Source organism: Lithobates pipiens, unplaced genomic scaffold (assembly GCF_037356315.1).
Source record: "Lithobates pipiens isolate NorthernLeopardFrog02 unplaced genomic scaffold, aLitPip1_a1.2 Scaffold_16, whole genome shotgun sequence".
NCBI classification, from domain to species: Eukaryota; Metazoa; Chordata; class Amphibia; order Anura; family Ranidae; genus Lithobates; species Lithobates pipiens.
The window spans coordinates 235,887,306-235,897,785 of NW_027507748.1; the positions used below are offsets into that span (position 1 = coordinate 235,887,306).

The 10,480-nt window shown below is 47.4% G+C and overlaps 1 protein-coding gene across 8 annotated transcripts in view; it reads right to left on the minus strand.

Annotated features, from left to right (window-relative positions):
• LOC143982457 (zona pellucida sperm-binding protein 3 receptor-like) overlaps positions 1 to 9,143 on the minus strand; it is a 633,312-nt gene extending 624,169 nt beyond the window's left edge. For 2 of the 8 annotated variants that reach the window (XM_077481170.1, XM_077481172.1), the window contains exon 1: positions 8,867 to 9,133. The gene's annotated coding sequence lies outside the window, so the exon portion shown is untranslated. Of the gene's footprint in view, positions 1 to 8,866 lie in introns of all 8 variants that reach the window. The other 6 variants (XM_077481173.1, XM_077481174.1, XM_077481171.1 and 3 more) reach the window with 6 other exon arrangements.
• Between the last annotated feature and the right edge of the window lie 1,337 nt (positions 9,144 to 10,480).

Genomic DNA, 10,480 nt, shown 5'->3' on the forward strand with positions numbered 1-10,480 from the left:
AAATGCTTCTTTTCTACCTCGAAATGCAGAAACCTCTGGTGAGGAGGGAATATAGGGACATGCAGATATGCATCTCTGATGTCGATGGATGCCAGAAGTTCCCCTCCTTGTAGGATAGATACGACTGACTTGATTGACTCCATGCGAAAGGAGCAGATCCTCAGGAACTGATTTAGATTCCATAGATCTAGAATTGGTCTGATAATTCCATTCGGCTTTGGCACCGTAAATAGGTTTGAGTAAAAACCCAAACCATCTTGGTGAGGGGGGATGCCTCTTCATGATGAGGCCTTGGTATTCCGCTTTGCAGACTTGCGGCCCCAGGTCCTCCTCTGTGCCTGGGTCTGACCCTGAGATCTTCCCTTGGGGTCCGACAGCAAAGGCCGTCGCCCCTGCCTAGAGGAGGATGCCCTTGGCGCTGAGGAAAAAGTCTGTTTAAACGAAGGATGTTTATATTTTCTTTTGACTGGTAAAAGAGTACTCTTTCCGCTGGAAATAGTCTGAATGTATTTATCCAAGCTATCTCCAAAAAGGCGTTCTCCCTTAAAGGGGAACCCAGTTAGTAGATTTTTACAAGGTGTTTCAGCTGACCAACCCTTTAACCAAAGGGTCCTTTGCATGTGTACAAGTACAAGCGCCAGACTTGATGCCTGGTGAATAGAGTCCTTTATAGCATCTATGGCAAAGCATAATGCTTTAGGTAGCTCGGCCAACTCCTGAGCTTGTTGTGCAGGGAGCTCTTTGATGGCATCTGTAAATTGGTCCTTTAAGGACTGACAGATGCCTATGGCTGCTATCACAGGTTCGAGTTACAGTCCCTGCTAAGGAAAAAGAGGTTTTTAACAGACCTTCCAACTTTTTATTTGTTGGATCCTTAAGCATATGTGCATTGTCCACTGGACAAGTTAAATTTTTATTCACATTGGAACTGCTGGAATCTTCCACCTTTTAGTGAATTTTTCCTCCATAGGATAGAGATTAGAGAATCTTTTAGGAGGGGAGAAATGCTTATCCGGATGATTCCATTTGGAATAAATAAGCTTTTCAAGTAATGCGTGTACTGGAAACGCATGTAAAGGCTGAAAAGGTTTTAAGGATCCTAAAGAGGATACCGGACCTTCAGCTGCCTCCGTTAGGGTTAACATGAAAGTAGAGCGAACCATCTCTGTAAGGCTCTGTACTTCAGTTTGTGAAGGTGAATTTCCAAGTACTGTTTCCTCTGCAGAGGAATAACCGGGTTGTTTTTCTTCCCGATCATCTGCGGGAAAGACCTTGTCATATCCCCATAGTTCTTTAGGACCCCCCACTGACTGTAAACAGTCTAAGGTGGGGGAGGGGGATCTAGGACGTTTCCTATCCACCTGGATGGATGATGCGATTAAAGTCGCTAATCTTCCTTCTAAGCCCTGCAGGGCAGAGGAAAGTGCTTCTTCAGTCACATAAACAGGGGCTGAAGTGTGTGAAGCAGTTGCACCACCACTAGCTTCCAATGACTCACCCTGGCTTGTCGTGTCTGATCTCTCTGAAGAGGAAGACAGTATGGAGGCATGACTGGGGTTCCCAGCGCCTGAGGGTGACACCTTAGGTACCTTTACAGTAGGTCTGGAAGACATAATGCTAAGTACAAAAGCAGAGGCTCACACAATATTATCTGCTAAATAATTCTAGCCAAACAATGCATGCTAACAGTTCTTTTCCTGTACTGGAAATACCTGCTTTACACCCTTACGTGCCCCGCACTAAATGTCTCTTAGTATAACAGACTCCTCTCCTTAGTGAACTCTGGCTACAAAGGCTGAGTTCTCTTGTAGCAGAGAGTGCTTTAATGTGTGAGCCTCAGGTGGACCTGATTGGCATCCACAGCACTTCCCCCTCAGTAATCAACGCTGTATGGATAGACACTGTGTCTCATACCTAGCGTCATGTGACCTACGGCCATGCCCCTCTGCGTCCTCCGGCAACCCCCCATTCAGTTTGAATATGCTTAGCTCGTCTGTATTATACTGCCAGTTTATGCCGCTCCACAGCAGGCTAGGATACCTACCATAACTGAGTAATATATATAAAAAAAGACGCCAAACAACTCTTAAAGGAGGAGAGGGGGAGGGAAAGGGGGGTTCTGCCAGCATGCTGCTAAACTCTGCAGAGTTTTAATGATTATGGGAACTTTTCCCCTTAGCTGCTAAGCAGCTGATAACCATTCAGCCTGCTAATTCCCTTAGGAAAGTAAGAACCCCCTCTGCTGGACAACACTTTTAGTGAGACAGCGCTGTTCTATGGTATTTAAGGCATATAAAGGTTTTCTCTCTCTTTTTTTTTTAACTACTTAAGGACTGCCGCATGGCAATGTACGTTGGCGCAATGGCACCGACAGGCACAAGCATGTGAAGCTTCCCCCGCTGTGTATAGTAAACACAGGCAGGGAGGAAGTGATGTCATTCTCCTCGGGGCGGTCTTTTTGATCGGACTGCGAGGAGAACAGAGAAAGTAAGTGTGCTCCAACACTACACTGATATGTAGGTACACATAGGCACACAAATCCCCCCCCTCAATCACCCCCCACGATCGCCCCCCGCCCCCCCTCCCAGTCACAGTGTCACTGATTGCAGTGATCATTTATTTACTGATCACTGCATTTAGTGTCAGTTGTGACAGTAAAAACTGTCAGGGCAGTTAGTGTTACGTCCAGGGTAGCCCCCTACCCCCCCAATAAAAGTTTAACCCCCTGATTGCCCGTAGTTAACCCTTTCACCCCCTTTTGCCAGTATCACTAAGCAATCGTTTTTATGATCGCTGCATTAGTGTCACTGGTGCCGCTAGGCAGCTAGTTATTTTTTTAGGTTCACCGCCGGGTTTTTATAGCGCTAGGTACCCCCATATACTACCCAATAATGGTTTTAACCCCCTGATTGCCCCTAGTTAACCCTTTCACCAGAGATCACCGTATAAGTGCCACTGGTGACGCTGGTTAGCCAGTTAGTTATTTAGGTTCCCCGTCAGGTTTTTATATAGCACCAGGGACCCCCATATACTACCTAATGAAGATTTTAACCCCCTGATTGCCCCTAGTTAACCCTTTCACCAGTGATCACCGCATAAGTGTTACGGGTGACTCTGGTTAGTTTGCTTTTTATAGCATCGGGGCACCCACCATTTATTACCCAATAAAGGTTTAACCCCCTGATCACCCGGCGGGTGATATCAATTAGGTTTTAGGGTCAGGGTCTGCGTCGCCCCAGGCAGCGCTAGGTTAGTGCCAGTACCGCTAACACCCATGCGCAAAGTTCACATCCCGTAGTGGTATAGAATCTGAACAGATCAATATCTGATCTGATCAGATCTATACTAGCGTCCTCAGCAGTTTAGGGTTCCAAAAAAACACATTGTTAGCGGGATCAGCCCAGATACCTGCTAGCACCTGCGTTTTGCCCCTCCGCCCAGCCCACCCAAGTGCAGTATCGATCGATCACTGTCACTTACAAAACACTAAACACATAACTGCAGCATTCGCAGAGTCAGGCCTGATCCCTGCGATCGCTAACAGTTTTTTTAGTAGCGTTTTATATATATATATTTAAATCCTGAAGGCAGTGCTTGGTTTTCGGGGTCCTGTACATGGTTAGGCTCTCAAAAAGTCCCTCACATGTGGTATCCCCATACTCGGGAGAAGCAGCAGAATTTATTTTGGGGTGTAATTTCACTTATGCCCATAGCATGTGTGAGCAATATATCATTTAGTGACAACTTTGTGCAAAAAAAAAAAAAAAATTGTAATATTCCTGCAACTTGTGGCAAAATATAAAATATTTCATGGACTCAACATGCCTCTCAGTAAATAGCTTGGGGTGTCTACTTTCCAAAATGGGGTCATTTGGGGGGGGTGGGTTTGTGCTATTTTGGCATTTTATGGCCTTCGAAACTGTGATAGGTAGTGAGGAGTGAAATCAAAAATTTGCACCCTTATGCCACGTACACACGTAGCCGACTATCCGGCGGACTTCCCGCCGGGCTGTCCGTCAGACTTTCCGAACGGGCTACTTGCCCACACACGGCACTTTTTCAGCAGACTAATACGGCGCACTAAGTCCGCCGTACTATCCGCCGTACTTTTTAAATGAACGGACTCGCCCACACACACGGAGGAAAGTCCGCTCATTTTGAGCGCGTCTCCAGGTAGGCGGGGCCCGCGAAGGAGACGTCGCTGGTCCCGCTAATCTGGTATGGACTTAAAGGGGAACCCCAACGCTGAAAAAATCAAATCGCCCCCAGGTCCACATCAGACCCTTTTTCCGAGCACGCTACCCAGCCGGCCAAGAAAGGGGGTGGGGACGAGTGAGTGCCCCCCCTTCTGAGCCATACCAGGCTGCGTGCCCTCAACATGGGGGGTGCCTTGGGGAAGGGGGGGCCGCGCCGCCCCACTTCGGTTCTTCTGCCGGGCCACCGCGCCTTCTTGTAGCTCTTTTACAGGCGGTGGCCCGGTCTTCTGTCGCCGCTGTCGTCGTCGCCGCCTTCTGTTCTTCTCTTCTTCTCTTCAGATGTTGCCTCGTCGCTCGCTCCGCTCACAATGATGGGGACCGGGCGTGCGGCGACTTATATAGGGACATCACCGGATGATGTCCCCGCCCAGTATGATGTCACAGTCCCAGAGGATGCTGGGACTGTGACATCATACTGGGCGGGGACATCATCCGGTGATGTCCCTATATAAGTCGCCGCACGCCCGGTCCCCGTCATTGTTAGCGGAGCGAGCAATGAGGCAACATCTGAAGAGAATAAGAGAAGAACAGAAGGCGGCGACGACGACAGCGGCGACAGAAGACCGGGCCACCGGCTGTAAAAGAGCTAGAAGAAGGCGCAGTGGCCCTGCAGAAGAACTGAAGTGGGGGACAAGACCCCCGAAGTCAGAAGAAGAGGCCGGCAGCGAGGAAGAAAGCCGGGCTCCTCCGCTAGCAAAAGAGCTAGCAGAAGATAGCGGAGGAGTCCAGTGAGAAGACCCCCGAAGACGGAAGATCCCCGGAGCTGTGCAATAAACTATTTTATCTTGTGTGTTGTGTTTTTTTTTCTTTATTTTACAGGTGAATGGGTAGGGGTACATTGTACCCCATACTCATTCACATAGGGTGGGGGGCCGGTATCCGGGGGCCGCCTTATTAAAGGGGGCTCCCGGATTCTGATAAGCCCCCTGCCCGCAGACCCCGACAACCAACGGCCAGGGTTGTCGGAAAGAGGCCCTTGTCCTCATCAACGCGCGGCCCCCCCTTCCCCAAGGCACCCCCATGTTGAGGGCTCAGGAGGGGGGCACTCGCTCGTCCGCACCCCCTTTCCTGGCCGGCCGTGTAGCGTGCTCGGACAAGGGTCTGATGTGGACCTGGGGGGGACCCCCACGCCGATTTTCTCGGCGTTGGCGTTTCCCTTTAAGTCCATACCAGATGGCTGGGCCAGCGACGCATCCTTCGTGGGCCCCGCCTACCTGGAGACGTGCTCAAAATGAGCGGACTTTTCTCCGGGCGGGAAAAGTCTGTTAATTTCGAAAGTACGGCGGACTTGCATGCGCACGGCCGGATTGTCCGCCAAAATGCAAGTCCGGCGGGAAGATTGGAGTGCAAAACTACTTTCTAAGTCCGCCGTACTTTCGGGTCAAAAAAGTACGCCGGAGGCTACACACGGGGGGATTGTCCGGCGGACTTGAGTTTGCTGGACTTTTCCACCCGATTGTTTGATCGTGTGTACGCGGCATTAGAAATCCTGAAGGCAGTGATTGGTTTTCGGGGTGCCGTACGCTGCTAGACTCCCAAAAAGTCCCACATATGTGGTAATCCCGTACTCAGGAGAAGCAGCAGAATATATTTTGGGGTGCAATTCCACATATAACTATGGCATGTGTGAGCAATATATCATTTAGTGACAACTTTTTGTAAACTTATTTTTTTTGTGTCATTATTCAATCACTTGGGACAAAAAAAAAGATTCAATTGGCTCAACATGCCCCTCAGCAATTTCCTTGGGGTGTCTACTTTCCTAAATGGGGTCATTTGGGGGGAGGGTTTGTACTGCCCTGCCATTTTAGCACCTCAAGAAATGAGATAGGCAGTCATAAATTAAAAGCTGTGTAAATTCCAGAAAATGTACTCTAGTTTGTAGACGCTATAACTTTTGCGCAAACCAATAAATATACGCATATTGACATTTTTTTAAAAAGACATGTGGCTGAATAAATTTTGCCCTAAATGTATGACTAAAATTGAGTTTATTCGATTTTTCTTATAACAAAAAGTAGAAAATATCTTTTTTTCTCGAAATTTTCGGCCTTTTTCCATTTATATCGCAAAAAAAAAAAAATCGCAGAGGCAATCAAATACCATCAAAAGAAAGCTCTATTTGTGGGAAGAAAAGGACGCAAATTTTGTTTGGGTACAGCATTGCATGACCGCGCAATTACCAGTTAAAGCAGTGCAGTGCGAAATTGTAAAAAGACCTCTGGTCCTTAGGCTGACAATTGGTCCGGGGCTGAAGTGGTTAAAGAAAAAAAAAAAATCACATAAACTTTTTTTTTTTTAACCTTATCCTCGCTGCAGGATACTGCTGGAACAGCAGATCCAAACTTCACCCATCACGGCGGGCTGCGTAACCACCGACAGTTCACCAAACAAAAAAACTACAAATTTCCACTTTAGGGGGGGGGGGGGGGGCTTATAAAAAAAAAAACAAAAGAAATGTAGCAAGACTAAAAAGCGTCCTGGTTCCTAGGGTCCAGCTCTCAAAGAGAAGCATTACAGGCAACACCTCGTTCTTGCATCGAGGTCCAGGTACCATCCTATGGCCTCAGTGGCGAGAATGGATCTGATTGTGGAGTTTTCTTTAACCACTTGCCGCCCGCCCTATAACAAATAGACGGTGGCAAAGTGGTTGCATAATCCTGACCGGACGTTATATGACGTGATCAGGATTATGAGCCGCTGCGCGCCCCCGGGGGCGCGCATCGCGGCTATTGTTGTTGCGGGGTGTCAGTCTGACACCCGGAAACTACGATCTCAGTAAAGAGTCTCCGACAGAGACTCTTTACCACGTGATCAGCCGTGTCCAATCACGGCTGATCACAGTGTAAATAGGAAAAACCGGTGATCGGCTTTTCCTCACTCGCGTCTGTCAGACGCGAGTAGAGGAGAGCCGATCGGCTGCTCCTCTGACAGGGGGGTCTGTGCTGATCGATTATCAGCACAGCCCCTCCGAGGATGCCCACACTGGACCACCAGGGACGCCACCAGACCACCAGGGATGCCCAGGACAAGGTATGCCACCCTAGACCACCAGGGATTCCAGTCAGTGCCACAATGGATGCCAATCAGTGCCCATAATGGATTCCAATCAGTGCCCACAATGGGCATCACTGATTGGCATGCATTATTGATTGGCACTGATTGGCATCCATTAGTACAATATATTAGAATACAATGCCGCCTATCAGTTCCCATCTGTGCCGCCTATCAGTGCCCATCCATGCCACCTATCAGTGCCCATCCATGCCCACCTGTGCCACCTACCCATGCCCACCTGTGCCGCCTACCCATGCCTACCTGTGCCGACTAACCCATGCCCACATGTGCCACCTATCCATGCCCATCCATGCCAATCCGTGCTAGCTATCAGTGCCAATTTGTGCCACCTATCAGTGCCCATCCGTGTCGCCCATCAGTGCCACCCATCAGTGCCACCCATCAGTGCCGCCTATCAGTGCCACATATCGGTGTCCATCAATGCCACCTCATCAGTGCCACTTCATTGGTGCCACCTCATCGGTGCCCATCAGTGCCGTCTTATCATTGCCCATCAGTGTAACCCCATCAGTGCCCATCAGTGAAGGAGAAAACGTACTTATTTGCAAAGTTTTGAAACTGAAACAAAAAAAACATTTATTTTTTCAAAATTTTCTGTATTTTTTTATTTGTTTAGGAAAAAATAAAAACCGCAGAGGTGATCAAATACCACCAAAAGAAAGCTCTATTTGTGGGGAAAAAATGATAAAAATTTCATTTGGGTACATTGTAGCATGACCGCGCAATTGTCATTCAAAGTGCGACAGCGCTGAAAGCTCAAAATTGGTCTGGGCAGGAAGGTGTTTAAGTGCCTGGTATTGAAGTGGTTAAATCCAGCATGGATCCCTCCTGGAGCTCCTTAGAGCACATCTTCACTCGTGACCAACACCTTTAGACACTGGTGAAAAAACCGAGTGCTCCTGGACGGAGGAGGGGTTATATAGGGGAGTCAACTTTCTGTACTGGTTATACCAGTGTCAACACCTGAAGGTAGGCCTATAACCCACCAAGTAATTACTTGAGACTCTGTGTCCTATGATGTACGATAAAGAAAGAAAGTCCCCGCTGGTACTCAGGAATGGGGTGCTGGTGAAAAATAAAATAAAAGTGTATTGCACACTTGAAAAACATTGCTACTCAGCCCTATCCAGTCTATGTGGTTAACATGTATAAGCTGGCCTCAGCCTTGCACCACTCCACAAGTTATGTCCATCTGTATACCGTATGTGCATAAATTTCAATACTACGTTCCATACCATATGACCTTATCCCTGTCTTTACAATGGTTCATGACAGCAAACATTTAGATGTCTAACCACGTTCTTAATTAATTAAAAATTAACAGCTGCAACTTACATTTGATCAACAATTAGTTTTGAATTTAAAGTAATTAATTACATTTGTTTCTCTAGAAAACACTTACCTTCAGTTTTGTTCTATAATTTTGTATCAGAAAACATAATTTACAGTCACCTTATGGCAGAGTGCATTTTACAATCTGTACATTTCATATTGTAAAAAAAAAAAAAAAAAAAATAAAAAAAAATACTCACTTTGTGGTCATAAGTTTCAAAACCCTCTTTAAAATGTTTCTTCTCTTCTTTACAATGTTAACTTCTGCAAAGAGGGGATTATATGGCTCATTTGTTACATGATATGTAGGAGTAAAAACAAAAACAAAAAATCTACAAAATAGAAAGTTTAGCACAAATGTGTTTGAGAAGCTGAGTGCTGGTATGACCAGTTAACAATTTCGGGTGAGGACAAAGGGAATCTGTATTTATACAGTTTGACCAAGCAATGTAAAGAGGGATTTTCTATGGTAATTCTTTGTAAACAAATTGATGGTGAAATTTACATATTTATAAGCCTTATTTAAACATGCAGCACCATACTACTTCCTTCAAAGTTCTTGTGTAATACTGGCTTGCTCAATAAGATACTGGAAGTAAGGGTCAGAAAGACATTGCACAAAAGCTTAGGTTAAAAAAAATACTAAACGCTCAGCAATTGTTACCCGAATGCATTCCCAGTATTAAGATAAAAGATGCCCCAGCACTTGTGCTACCCCCTCCCTCGATCCCTTACCTGTGGTCTTTGTCACTGCTGGGGTATGGCTTGCTGGGCACTGTGTGTTCCAATAAAAGCACACAGCCCTTTCTGGGAGTACACATGCAGGGCCATCTTTAATATTGATTGGACCCTGGGTGACAATTTTCTTTGGCCCCCCGCATGCAATTTCATTTCACACCTGCTTTGAAACTTAAATAAATAGCAGCTAAACTCAGTTTAGTGAAGAAGATAAGGCAGAAATTTGGATTGCTAAAGGTTACAGCAAAACACTACCAATCACTGATTAGTTGCTAGAGGTTACATCACATCATTTCTGCTTGCTGATTGGTTGCTAGAGGTTACTGCACATCATCACCGCTCACCCATTGGCTACTGGGCTAGGGGCAGTGTGATCCGTCGCGGTGGTGGCAGTGGTGGGGGGGGGAGGTACGTGGAATGGTATTAATGGCAATGCTGTGAGGTTGATGGATTCAGTGGCATTGCTGGGGTGATGGGATCAGTGGCAGTGCTAGGGGAATGAGATGGAATGAGTGAAGGCAGTGCTGGTGGGGATGGAATGAGTGGCAGTGCTTGAGGGGGATGGGATCAGTAACAATTCTTGGGAGGGGGGAATTGGATCAGTGATAGTGCTTGGAGTGGATGTGATCAGTGGCAGTGCTGGGTGCAGATGTGATCAGTGACACTCACTTTCCCACTCAGATCCACCTGCCTGCATGTGAGAGAGAGGGGGTGAGAGAGAAGAGCCAGAGAGACAGAGGGGTCACAGAGAGGGGGAGAGCGAGTGGGGGGTCAGAGAGGTGAGAAAGAGGGATCAGAGAGAGGGGGTTGGGGGGGTGAAAGAGAGGGGGCGAGAGAGAGAGGGGTCAGAGAGGGAGTGAGAGAGAGAAGGATCAGAGAGAGGGGGTGAGAGAGAAAGAGAGAGGGGTCAGAGAGAAGTTGAGAGAGAGGGGGTGAGAGAGAGACAGGGGGTGAGAGAGGGGTCAGAGAGGTGGGTGAGAGAGGGGTCAGAGAGGTGAGAGAGAGAGGGGGTCAGAGAGAGGGGGTGAGAGAGAGAGAAAGAGAGGGGGGTGAGAGATGGGTGAGAGAGGGGGTGA